At 40.0% G+C, this 14635-nt stretch overlaps 1 pseudogene; it reads right to left on the bottom strand.

The window, feature by feature from the left end:
• Positions 1-6585: 6585 nt before the first annotated feature.
• Positions 6586-8651, bottom strand: LOC120296023 (annotated as a pseudogene).
• Positions 8652-14635: the final 5984 nt, after the last annotated feature.

Here is a 14635-nt window from a genome sequence, read left to right as displayed (position 1 = left end):
AGCCATTGAAGTGGTGGGGTTGCACTTGCTTAACACGCACACAACTTGAACACTGTCTGTCCTTTTTTCACTTCTCCTCCAACATCTTACTTACTAGATGGATAATGGACCCCATATCATGAATTATTGATCCATTGGAAGCAATATTGAAGAGATGTCTGTTAGAGTTATGGAAGAGAAAAATGCTTTAATTAGTTGGATGAAGTGTGAATATCTTTTGAAAGGAATTCTATGGTGACTGCTTTCTCATTTTCTCTTAGTTCTTTTGAGGAACTAAGACTTACATGATATGCGTACATGGCACACGTGTAATTATTTATTGTCAGTTTCCTAGTTTGGATGCTGTTTGCTGGGTGACTTCAGGTCTGATGAACTTGAAAGAGACATAAGAAAGTCCTTATTTTTCCCCTTCTGGCTTCTGGTTTGGGTTGATCATGATGTCAGTCATATTTATTCCCACATATGGTTTTCTATGGTGCCTTTTTGGAAGATTCCATGAATTGCCTAAGAATTTAACTTTTATGGAGATATAAAGTCCAATGTGAGGCTTTTTTTATAGCCCAGGGGACCCAAGGAGCACAAGATGAATATCGCATTCACATAGCCAATATTGTCCTTTGTCTTACCTTTGTCAATGTGCCTTTGTCATGTGCTGATGAGGCTTTTTAACACATCAGACCAAGGGCAGAGAGATGAATTGCTTGTTAGCCATATTCAAGGTTGTCTAAAGTCCAATGTGGGAGGCTTTTTTTATAGCCCAGGGGACCCAAGGAGCACAAGATGAATATCGCATTCACATAGCCAATATTGTCCTTGTACTTACCTTTGTCAATGTGCCTGTCGTCATGTGCTGATGAGGCTTTTAACACATCAGACCAAGGGCAGAGAGATGAATTGCTTGTTCGCCATATTCAAGGTTGTCTGTGGTACAAGCAAACTAGGTATGTGCCCAATGAAGAACTTTTCACTGGGGACTTGGATGGGCTTGAAACCAGAATCCTCTTCTACCATGTGCTGAAAATGGGCATGCAAAAACTGGAAGGGCTAAGGTTGCTCAGTTGAGGGGAGGGGTTGAGGCTTCTCTGCTTGCAGTTGTGTTGGGGCTTAGCAAGCTGTCCATCATTACACTGTTCTGGCCTAGCTCTGGTTTTTTGTTCCAAAGATAGTTGCTTTTTACCATTGCCGGGGTAATCTCCAGTAAGACTCCAGCTGTAGACTTTCAGCTGAATATGTAAGGACTTGATGCTTCTGGTCCTCTTTTTCCAGAGTTTTTCTCTTAGATTCTAGTGTTCGTGAATAAGATGTCTAGAACTTTTCACCTGTTTCCAAAATAATGGTGATTTTAATTTGGTTAAGATGGTCATTGCACTGGGGTTTTTATTCAGTTCTGATCATGATGCATCGTTGATAAGTTGGACAATGTGGAAACATATTGCTTTTTATATGGATATGGTTTCTTTCTGGTCTTCAATTGCTATGGGAATTTGATCAGGACAGAAGATTTACTGATTGTAGAGTCTCTCAATTATTTCAGAGTCACTGTAAGAATAATACTAACTTTAGTTTGGCTGGGATTGGTAGCATTGGTGCACTCCTCATTGGTAATTTGACTTGAAATGAATAGTTGGATGCAGATGGATGAGTTTATTACCTTCTGGGCAATTGCTTCAGTGGGATATGAGATTAGCCATTCTTCTTTTCTTTGTTATTTAATTGTCATCACCTTGATTCCCTTGTGATGTAAATAAGATTTTCACCTGATGGAGATGTTTTTTACAAAACCTGTCCTACTCATTTCTCCCTATCTTCTGATGCCGTCGAAAATGGATGGTCCTCGAAATAAGCGTATACCAGGTGATCTTCAGGAGTTTTGATACCTCATCTTGCATGTGTTAAGCTTATAGCTAGCGTTCCTTCTGAGCCAGGATCAAACTCTTCTTTTGACTATGATTGGGCCCTGCAATGGTAGAACCTGGTGAGCCGACCATTACTTACTTTCCAACCTTCCTATCTGTGGGCCTTCCTTCTTTTCCTTTTTTTGTAAGACATCAAATTGATGGTAATGGAAAACAGGACGTGCCCTTTTATTAATATTACTCTTGTCACTAAAAATGCTTTTTCTTATCCTCATGAATGGGACAATATCATGTTATTTTCTATGGTTATATTAGTGCTATTTACTTTGTTTGTTGGAGTCATAGGAATCCCGTTTACTTATAATCAAGAAGGAATTTAGTTGGATATATTATCTAAAATTGTTAAATTCGTCTATAAGTTTTACATCTGAATTCAAATAATTTTGTGGATTGGTATGAATTTGTGACAGATGCAAGCTTTTCTGTCGATAGAAAAATTCACCACCCCAATAATGAAAAACCTGACTTAAAATGATCTTGCATTCAAATAATTTTGTCTATTTTTATCTTGCCTGAGTAGATTATCTTGAGGTACACATACATTACTTTTGGGCTAAACCAAAAAACGAATATTTTGAAAACGAGTCAATGATAACCCTCCATGAATTCGCATATAAGCCGCGCAAAGTTGCAAAAATAAGAGCTTGAATACCACATCCATTTATAGTGAGTAATGTTCCTTCTTTGGTCATACAGATTCTGCCAGCCAGTATGTTGCGGTCTCTCTGGGAAATGCTCCCCGAGCATGGTTATTGTGTTCCTGTTAGATGTGGAAGTATTTACTTGTGTCCAGCTTCTGGTATTATTGACAACCTCTATCACTGCTGATCCCTTCTATTTGTTCATTATAGTAACCTGGTTTTTGTTATACAATGAGTGTTCTGTATTAAGATTGGTACTACCTTGACCAAGTAGCCATATGGAAGCTCTCTAATTCTGACCAAGAGACAATTTCCAAATATTTGTCACTATTAGTCGTTCCCTTCCCATTGATTTTTCCTTGCAAGGCCATATCATTTGTGCTATCTGCAGTCAAGTGAACGTGAGAACTATCAGAGATGCCAGTTACTCCTGTAGATCTTCAGACTGATGTAGAGGTCTTGGTGTATCTCCATCGCCTCCTGGGGATCTGAATCCCATAGCGGGGTTTGTTTGCCTATGTTTTCCTTGACAGTTGGTTAAGCACGATACAATCTTATCTGACTGTGAACATGTATTACTATACTGTGTTGAGATTTACTTGAACGTTCATATTTGGAAACATCTTTAGGGCCCATGATTATGATGATGGAGCCATCAGTAGAAGCTTGATGTTTGTATTTGACTCCTTTCAGAATCCCTCTCTTGAACTTGAAGTTTGAACGTAGTCATGACTCTCTCAACTGTTCTTTCTTTCGTTGGATGACAAGCGGGAGAAGAGGGTCATCTTGCAGATTCTGAATCTGTTTATTTGAAGAAGCCTGATCTTCTATTTGCATGCACCTCAGCTCTAGGTTCTCATGCCGTTCTAATCCAGATCCATTGATCTGTGTTCCTCAGCTCCTTCATTACTTCATCATCTCTTGCAATTTTTGGGCATTGTTGATAAGGAAGAAAACTCCAAGGATCAGGCAACTCAGACAAGAAAAGGAGGCCGATCGATGCTATGATATCAGCATCAAGGCCAAATTCAAGGCTGAGAATTACCAAGCAGTTGCCCACAGGGATTTTGCTCTTTACTTGTGTTATATATAGTGGCGGAGCCAGGCTCAATTGACAGGAGGTACTCTGAACGTTAGTGAACTGTCCACAAACATTCTGCAAATCCATGCGTGATGCATGTCCTTTGTACTAAGATGTGCTACGACACAGATCATTTTTTTTTTCAAATTCATATTTGAAAAGAGCTTCTGTGGCACAAGAACATTTTCATGCATGCGTTTGTAAAACAGAGTTGGGTCTTTCTGTCCAAAATTTTGATATTAGTGCACTGGTATGCAACTATCGCGCCAACCTCAGAACTGGTGAAAAATTGCAGTGAGGAAGGCTACTCTCAGCAAATGTGGCGGCCACTGAATTTGTTAAAGAGTGGCTGGGAGATGGGTTGGCTACTGGAGTGTAGTTGTGTCTTGATTAAAGAACTAGCCCTCATCCCATCTGGAGTGGAAAATCTGCTGCTCTGCTGAATGCTTTTGTTCCTTCTTGTAGTTGAGTCAACAGAAACATCTAGAAGATGAGAGTTGCCTTCACTGTGGCGTGGCCGGAGGAGGTGGGACGAGACCCAATTGTCGCTGCTCGAGTAGGGTGGATGAGATTGTTGGAATTTGTGTTGCCAAGTGGAGCCATTGAATCTAGACGGCTGTATGTAATTCTCAGTTCATAATAATAGTGTGCTTCTTTCTATCCCGTGGATGTAGGTCAAATTGACCGAACCACGTAAATTTTGTGTGCATTTTTTTGTTGGTCTATTTATTTTTTTATCCGTGTCAGTGGTTTAGGTTTATATGAAATCATAAGACAGAACTAAGACTTTCATTGCGTAGCGCCCAATCTTCTGATCTTAAATTAAAGATCCGTGCAAGTCACAATCAATAAACATGATATCTTTGTCTATTGTTAATGGTGGAAAATCAAAAGAAGTTACTCAAATGCTCGTATAATCAAAAGAAGTTACTCAAATGCTCGTATGGATTTTGTTGGTAAATAATCCTTTTGGTGGTGAAGGAGATGAATGAATTGGGAAGAGTTAAATTATTTTAGTTGCTTTGCTTGACAGACATGGTCTAAATTGAATGGTGTGATAAAACAACAAACGGCAGCGGGACTTTTAATCAATTTCAACTTTAAAGACTCAGGGACCCCGTGAGCAGAAAAAGAGATGCGTAATGGTGGGAAACAGCTTTTCCTAGACAGAATTAGCTAGAAAGCTTCCAGGTTCATTACCGTTTCTTTCATTGTCATTAACTCATTCACATGATTGAATTATCCTGAAAAGTTTATACCTACTATAAGCTAAGAGAAAATAAATCGCATTTGTCAATTTCATCTTAAGCTTTCAATATTACTAGAAAAGGATCCAATCGCTCAAATTTATTTCAACTTTATTCTGGGTTTTTTAACACATTACGAAAGCAAATATTCTGCTAAATTGCTTCTCAAATTTGGATGTTACCCCTAGAGAAAGAAAGATTATCAGTTTTATTATCTATGAGGATATTTGAGGGTGTATAATCGAACACATATATATGATAGAAAGGAGAATATCTATCAGGCTTCATATTTGGCCATTTCTGTCTAATAAAAATCTTTTCAAAATTTTTGGTATGAGAGCAAAGAAAATGTGAGGATTCTAGAAAATATAGTCTAATTTGCAATGCTATAAACACTTGAGCCTAAGATACAGGAATAAGATAATCAAAATGACAATTTTTTTTATTTTAAATGGAATCTAGTTTTGGATAAGATTAGGCGTAATTTTGAAAGGTGGGGATCTATTTTGGATAACCCAGAAAGGTAAGGATAAATTGAAAAAGGAGAAAGGTGAGAGCACAAATTGTATCCCTATTTGGCCATTTAAAAAGAGTACAATTCCCGCTTGTTTTAATAATGAAAATGAGGCTGTGTTGTTGAAATCCGAGGCGCACATCGCAACTCTCCTGGAAAGAGGCGGAATTCTTAAAGAGGGTTAGGTGCAAATCAAAGAAAGAGGAGCAGGTTGACCCAACCTTCTCGATGAAGGTGTACAAAACTGCACACAAACCGATCCACATTACCCCTGAAACTTAAAACGATCACCTTCAATAGGAGCCATTTTCCTTGCACCATGCCCCCGAATCATCTTCTGTGGCTCTGTCATTGTAGCCACGCTCACGGTGATTCTCCTGGCCTTGTTCTCACCCGTGGCTCACCACCGCCAATCGAAGACCCAGTCGCCACCGTGGCTCGCCCTGTCTCTGTACATCCAGCAACCAAGCACCCGAGCTCATATAATCAGCAGGTGGTGGGATCAGAAGGGGAGCATTCATATTCCACCGACACTCACCGAGGGCCCCAAGAACACTTCCAGAGTCATTGGCCGAGCTCAAGGCTTCATCATCCCCATCGAACACTTTGCACATTCAGCATTTAATGTTATTTATCTGACTTTCGACACAGCAACATATTCCGGTAGTCTCAGTGTAGAGGCAAGGCACGTTGCTCATGAGGACAGACAAAGAGCTCACTGTGGTCGGTGGAACAGGGATTTGCTTCGCCCACGGACTGGCTGTTTTTGCTCAAGCAGAAAAGCATCCATCTGACATCGATCCAACTACTTACCATATCAAGTTGCAACTGAAGTTCCCTAACAGGTCTCAGACCATCCCAGGATGATGCACAGTTCAATCTAAAAGATTGTGCTACACATATTTTTGTAAAATTTTTTGCACCTCTTCCTATTGTCTTCCTCATGAAGATGAGAATTACCCTGTATTAATTTCTAACAGATGAAAATGAGAATGCAGCAGCAACGATTTGGGGTTCATACATATTACTGCTATTTTATCCACTTCGTATGGCAGTTTTAATTTGCCGATACCCTCAGCCTAAACTAATGATTAGCTAGCAACCACCAATTCAACTAGGCGAACAAGATCATCCATGTCCAATCCACCTCAATAAATGAAGTTAACTATCATCATTGATTGTCTCAAGGGTCTGTAACATCACTGAAAACTTGTAATCAACAACTTACAGGAGAACGGGGCATGACGACCGCCATGGCCAGCTTAAACCATTGAGAATCAAGCTAAGCTGGAACAACCTAATGAAAATCTTACTCTAAGAATGTTGGTTACAATATCAGGACCACAAGAAATGAGAATAAAGTGCCATTTCACTTCTTGGTTGATTCATCACTATGCAGTTAGGTGAGAAGAATAACTAGCGCCATAGCATGGGAAGGACCTACACTGCAATGACAAAGAAGCTCTGGGTGCAACATGTAGTATTAGACAACCTTGTACAGTTTATGATCCTGTTATAAAGTTGTACCTCCACCATCAGACATAAGAGACGCAGCAGCAGCCGCCGCTGTTGGCACAACCCCAGTTGAGATGCCTGGCTTTGACAGGTGCAAGAGCCTGAAAACAATTAATGACAAATATGGTCAAAAGTTTAAAAGGAGTATCATATATTTAGACAAGCAAGATGAGTATTCCAAACATTTATTCTGATTCAATCTGATAAACAGTCTCTTCTTCTGAAACCCAAGTCTAAAACATGCATTATATATAGCAATCAAACATAAGATGAGCCCAATCCTAACAGCTTGCAGGAGAGAGGACCACAGAGGCACATATTACGCTGACAAAAGGATGGGACATTTTTAAGAAACTCACGGAGCAAGATGTTCACAAAATGAAGTCACAGCTGCAACTACTTCAGTATAGTTCTCTGATGTTGCAGGAGCAGTTACTTCAACCAGCTGCATACCAGGTGTCACTGGCACAGCCTCATCCGTCGCATGTAATTTTAACATCTTATTTACTGAAGATACAGTAACGGTAATCTGAACGCCCTCTGGAAGTGAAAGGCAAATCCACTCTCAGCAGCTCATGGTCCAATTTGTAGCCAAGAGCATAAAAGAAACGAAGTACATTCTTGCTCGCTTTGCTTTCTACCATGGGTCTCACAAGAACTGAAATTTGTTCAGCACCAGTGCCTCTCATTGAGCCCCCAACATGCCGAACAGTCCTGAAGGATAATCGAGTGAGAAAGATTGCATCTTCTCTATACCATCCAAACAAACAAGGAGCAATATTTGGAAAAAAAATCACACTTTACCAACTAGGTTCTGGTTGCGCAAGATCACACAATATTTGAACTTCTGAGGATACTGCACCTGCAATGTAGAGATTAATATTTTAAGTTGGACTGACAGATATCCAAGCCTCTTGGTTGTAAATTTGTAAAAATCACCTAGATTTGGACTGCTTTTCAGGCATAGCTCATGGATCCTCAAGCGTTCTTTTGAACACCACAGAGACCTTGCAGAAGGATCTCAAGGGCCTCAACATGCTACATAATATGAGTAAAGCAAAAACTGTTAAAAGTGTACATAAGAAACGCAAGACATAGCAGTAGATAGTGGAGCTAGGAATTCAGAGGTAAAGAACCATATATTGGGAAAAATGATACACAGATAAAGTCAAAAAAATATCTCATAATTCTTTGGATTTGCTTCTTAATTTATTTCTGAAGAGATCATTTACTGCTTTGTTAGTGAAGACATCCATCAACTAGATGATCAGAGAATGTCTAGCACAATCAAAGACAACAGTTTCCCAATTTAAAGCTGCATTGTAACAGTTAATGCAATTCTAAAAACATTCTAGAGTGAAATCTTAATGATGAATTGATGACCTCCAACTAGATCACTAAATAATAGCAGGTGTTCTGATTAAAAAGTGGAACGAGAAACTTCATTTTACTTCAGATACATGATTAAGCTTCTGATAATTTAACAGCAAAGTTAGGAGATAATACACCAGTAGAATGAATCAATAAACTAAGCACTCATACACAATCTGAAGACAAGATCATCTCAAAAACAGAAGCATAAGTTTGTACTAAAATTAAACTCTGCCTCTATTTATTTGCTGCGACGAAGAACTTAAAAGACTAAGGAGAAATGAAAGAAAGGACAAAACTTTCATCCGATGAGCTGCATAAAGCCAATTTGAAACTTACCTGTGTCTCTATAATTCCTTGACCACACACTCCATCAAAAGCTTCGCTTGTCCGCCAATCACTGAAACTTCAATGAGATAAATCAACATAAGAGGAGGGAAACCCATCAAGCAGTCGCCATGCAGACATTGGACAAACTATTTCCAAGGGGATGCAACACACCCAGCTTCTAAAATTCACAGAAAAGATAAAAACAAAATCACTTTTTTTCTTTTTTGGCTCCTTTTGAGCATCCCAACTAGTTCAGATACTAAAGATACAACAAGTATCCCAACCCATTTCATCAAACGGTTGCCCTGCAAGTCATTCCACCTACAACTCAAGCACAAAGTACAGAAAAACACGCCCGATTTCGGGTTTCAAGTTGTCCTGCTCCAAAAAGAACCTACGAATCAAGTTGAACTGAAAATTAAACTTCGGCAAATCCAACCTTCTCCAAACACTGTCATAATAAAGTGAGAACAGAAACGAAAACACCAATCCTCTGTTCGGAATTTACAGTTTTTGCGGATCCAAATTGGCAGAGCAATACGTATTAGCGAAGGGATCGGATAATGGGTTTCCCAGCCTAGAACCGGAATTGGTCCTGTGAAGTGTGAACTGGGAACCGAATCGGTCGGTCAGTTCTGGCTAGCCCAGTACGAAGCATCGACTGCAAATTTGATTGTTTTCAAGACCACCCACGTAGAAGAAGAAGAAGAAAGAATCTCTGCGAGCTCCATTGAGAGCATTACCAGGCTAGAGAAGACGCCAGAAGAAGGCGCGAAATTGAGCACGCAATGGACGACGGCGACGGCGACGGCGACGGCGGGGATTTGAGCGCTACAAGAGTTGGACTCGCTCCGACGAAACGGTCTCCACCGGCTCTCCGGCTTCGCGATCTCGCTCGGAACCGGCCGCAATCTCCTGCCCCGCCGCGAGCAACGACGACCGAGCAGCTCGCCGCTCGTTTCCGATTCTCCGACCGAACGAGGTTTTGGCTTGCGGATTCGTTCTTCACGAGCGAGTTACTACTTACAATATGAAGAATGAGTTATCACACCTTGGCTGAATAGCGTGGTTCTTGAACTTTAATTTTATTAATAATATAATTTTTGAAGTATGAATTTATTTGATGTAATTCATGAGCTTTTTCTATATATTCATTTTAGTTCATAAATTATATAAAAATATTCAATATTATTCATAAACTTAAATTGATGAAATGATTATATTAGATATCATATAATTTATTAAACAAATTAAAAATTTATGAATTATATTATACTTTGAGTTAATACCCTAAAAACCCCAAACCTGGTATAGTTGACAAATTTACTCCCAAACTATTTTTTTTTTACCATAAAAAAACTCAAAACTGTACACTCGCACAATTTACCCTAACCGATCATAAAATACCTAAACCTGGCATTTTGTTACAAATTTACCCCAAACTAATTTATTAATAAAAATCCCCAACCGATAAATTTGTGACAAATATACCTCTCCACTAAATTAGATTAATATCACCAAAAAATCACAAAATTGTAAACTATGACAAATGGAGCGTAAAATCCCAAATTGGTATATCAATCAACCGCCATGTGTTATTTAACTTAATATTTTAACGGTAAAATTTAACAAAAACTAAGCGAGGGTAAATTTGTCACAAGTATACCGATTTGGGATAAATTTGTCAAAAGATACTCGTTTAGTTTTTTGTGGTCAAAAATAATTTATGGTAAATTTGTCATAAGTGTACTTAGTTTGAGATTTTTCAAGATATTAACACTTATACTTTGGTCAAAGTTTAAAGATCATTTATATAATTATATGCATTACTTATATCTTGGAATTGAGAACTAAATTAGTTGAACCGATTCTCGAGTAAAATCGGCACTTCCCACTTGAAATTGAAGAATCGAATCGATTCTAGACAATTGTGGGTTCTTAGAACCAAATTTGAATTGGCTTTGAACCAATTGTTCCAAATTGGTTTGGTCCAATTTTTACGCTAGACCAATTATTTCAATGTTCATCGGGACTCATTGTAATGATTTCAAGCCATCAAACCATATTCTTTTGGCCAATTTTCTAGGTTCAATCGAGGAATTTCTAAAGTAATTTTTGTCGGTTGATTATGAGGAGTGATGGACATATCACAGTGTTTCATTTTAATTATGACAAGTGATGACATCACACAGCATATTATAGAAGTGCCCTAAAAAAAAAAATCAGGCAACCATATGATTTACTGGATTTGTTTGTTTTTCTTATGGGACATATAAAGCTTTCTTCACATGGTATGTTTAACAAGTGCACTGAAACCTTTCAATAAGATTATTAATTTATTGATTAATTACGTTGGGGACCTTGCATTACTCAACTTTAAAACATAAGCAATTAAGCATAAGTATTGCCAGTTCCCTCTAGGCTCTTAAGAGGAAAAGTTAGAATTTTTTTTTTTCAACTGAACTAATTCTTAATTAACTGGATTTGCTATAGAACCTTTTTTTTTCCATATTTTCTAATCTTAGTATCAAAACTAGACCGTGCACTTTGCACTCGAGACACCTCACGTCCTGGGTCACCCTCTTCTTCAATTCTGTCAGCATCGATTTTCATCATTAGCCGTCTTCTCCAATGGTCACATCAGTCCATTGTGTAGCATAACGTGCACAGATCATTTTTTAAAACTTAATTGATTTCTTCTATGCCTCGAGGGAAAGTTGTGGATTACTAGGATATTTTCCTTATTTCTGCATATCTTTGATGATTATACGCATATTTACATGTCAATTTATAATCGTGCATAAATCATAATTGATTATTTTATTATTTTAGATGATCATCTAGTAAAAATAAAATCATATTTCTATCTAAAACTTCTAATAAAGGTCTTGAGAGTGAAAACAAAACAAGCGAATCATAATAGGTGCTGGGCAATTGCGGCAATTGCAACAATGAAACAAATCGTAAGAAGTCTTGAAATTTGTTAATGTATTTTTAATTGAAAGGTTTTAACTATACATATATATGAGATGTATTCTTTTATTTAATCGAATTCTAACTTAAATGCATTGTGGAGGATGACTTTAATCGATATCTCACCTAACATGCTAAGGTGGAGGATGACTTTAACCGGTGAATCGAATTTTACCTTAATATGTTGTGAACGAAACAGAAAAGTAAAATAAAAGCACTCATAAATTGCACACCAGTAGTAGGCAATGCCTAAACTGATATTTTTTCAAGAGTGACTGGTTTACTCTCTTTTCTAGAATCATTAATTTATGGATTAGTCTTTAATTTAGCGACTTGTTTTTCTTTAGGTCATTCAACCGTTCTATGAGAAAAATGTCCAAGAGAGAGAGATCGGTGACTTTTTCCACTTTCTTGCATAGATCAAATCGGATGGAAGTGACGGAACAGGAAGAGAGACATGGTCACAACAATTCAAGATCTCTATGGCAAAATCTGAGCATATTATCAATATCATATGGGCAAAAAATCACATCGCCCTAGAGAAGAACATGTTTACAATTCCATCATAAAAATGGTTAAAAATGGAACACATGAAATGAAAGAAGTGGAAGTCGCATGTGCCTCCTCAAAAGGGCTTGTTCTCGACATTGACCATCAAGATATTCGAGTCCTTTACAGTGGTTTCTTCTCCGTTGCACCATTAGCGGAAGAACTGCCCAGAGAAAGTCTCGAGAGGAGGAATATACAAGCTGAGGAGAGGAATACGGCTCCCGCGAAACAGGCGAGATCCAAGCAGGTCTGGACGGGGACGCTTTGAACTTATCCAGCACCCCGACTTGAAGTATCATCATCATCGCATGCCCGATCCTCGACTTGGCCTGCGAAATCGACTGCGCCTCGGCCCACGGCGGAACCTTCTGATCAAGCAACATCAAGAAAACTTAAATTGTGTGATTCTGTCGTCAACAATGGATACCATCACCATCATCATACGTAATATCTTGTTGGAATATATGCTCGCGAATGGAGAGGATGGAAAGCTCACCGTCAGATAGTAGAGGCCGAAGAGGTTGGACCCGGAAAGCCACGGCCCTCTCTCTCGTTTGGCTTGCGACCCGACGAACATCACGTGCTTTAACCCCGAATGTCAGCATTGCCATTCCGACCAAGAACATATCTGCGTCGAACCCCAAACAGATCAACAACTATGGGTCGAGAATGGCAGAAACGAACGCAAGCATCGATCGAGTGGTATAATGCCAGATCCCTAGCTATAGTCCGTTTATGAAAACATGTGCATATACAGATGTAAGAACTGGTAAACCCATTTGCTCATTAAATTTATCACTTTTGTGAAGTTTCAGACCAACAAAGATGTGTATCTTCGCCTGCATGCATTTCAATAGCCATCGATGGCATGTGTAACTCGACTAGCACCGAATGATAGAAGAGAAGATACCTAAGCCTTCAACAAGCAGCTGCACCACGTGCCCTTGATGGGACATCTGCGACATCGACTGGAAGTACTCCATGTACGACTCGATAATGATGAAGCAACCCTGCAACAAGATCGGGAACCCCTCGTCATCTTTCAGATCGATTCGGGATGAAGGAAGCGTGTGGAAAGGAACTGGTCAAGTATTGCATGATGGGAACTAGGAGGCGTATGTGCGTTATTACCTCCAGAAAACACAGCACCGAGCCCAGTAACGATCCCGCAACCGCGAATAACGTGAAAAACCGGCAGTCGACTATCGCCTGCAAGAAATCACACCCAATTCATTAAGGTGGGAAAGAAAGGATTCCAGATCTATGTCATCGTCACTTGTTACTTCTGATGTACATAGCAAGATATTGTGCAAGCTCCTACGTTGTACGAACTACAGGATTCAAATGAGAAGCGGGGTCAATTACCTTCTCAAGAAGACACTGGACGTTTAACCTCTTCGGCCTCCTCTTCACAGCCGCTCTCAGAACGACCAGCGCGGCTCTCAGGAATTCCCAATAAACAAAGCCAAATCCATGGCCACGCGAAGCATCGAGGCTCGGCCGTCATCAGTCTCTCGGACTCAGCAGCAACCGCCGCGGCCTTCACGACCACCTTCGGCGTTCTCTTGCGAGCATCCTCTCTTTCGAAGCCGCTCCTTTCTGCGCCGCCCGACGGAGCCGCCGAGCTTAAGCACCTACGGTCGTCCTGCCAGCAGCAGCAGCAAAAGACCGCGACCCAGAAGAGGAGAAAGGCCTGACCGGCGTCCGTAAAAGTCTAGCGGTCGCCATTGTTCGGGAGAGCCTGCTTTGAAAGGTCGCTTCTAGGTTTGGTCTAAAGGTTGATTACGCCAAAGGTTTATTTATATAGGAAGGAAGGCGCGGAACGTGGTGGACGGGAGGGAAGATTCGAGGCATATTTAGCACGCAGTGCTTGTCGCTACATGCAGCAGAAGAAGAAGAAGAAGAATATCAGAGCCTGTGCTTGCGTCGCTGTTTCGCTTTTCCTTGGGAGGCGGGTTTCATCTACCTTTGAACAGTCGACGGTGAACCAACGGAGGCACGAGGCCCATGACTCGCACGTGGCTCCTTCGCGCTTCCCGACGCGTGGGGCCCCGTGCATTTAGACCCGGACACGCGGCGGCAGGCGTCTTTCGGGACTTCTTCGCGAGAGCGAGAGAGGACGGACGAGCGGAGTTGAGTTTGGCTGCCGTCGAGGAATCACGGACGGCGCACGTGGGAGCGCAAGAACGACTGAACGGGCAAAATGTCCCACGCCTTCATCGTGGCCGAGGCTATTCCATTTCCAGTTCTCGCTATTTATATTCTTAATGACAAAGAAATAATTATTAGAAATCTTTAAAGCAATATAAGAAAAATAGAACGTGCCCAGAAGAGAGTCGACAGCGGTACGAAATTTGTGAAAGTATCAGTATTTGTCGAACCCTAAGCTTAGATTTTACAAAAAATTTCAGTTCGACCTCATACGTTTCCACCTCCATGTGCATACTAATAATTTATTCAGAATATTTCAAAAATAAAGAATTTCGCTTGTTACTTAA

This window comes from Eucalyptus grandis, chromosome 1, assembly GCF_016545825.1.
Source record: "Eucalyptus grandis isolate ANBG69807.140 chromosome 1, ASM1654582v1, whole genome shotgun sequence".
Classification (NCBI taxonomy): Eukaryota; Viridiplantae; Streptophyta; class Magnoliopsida; order Myrtales; family Myrtaceae; genus Eucalyptus; species Eucalyptus grandis.
This window is presented reverse-complemented; position numbering and strand designations above follow the sequence as displayed.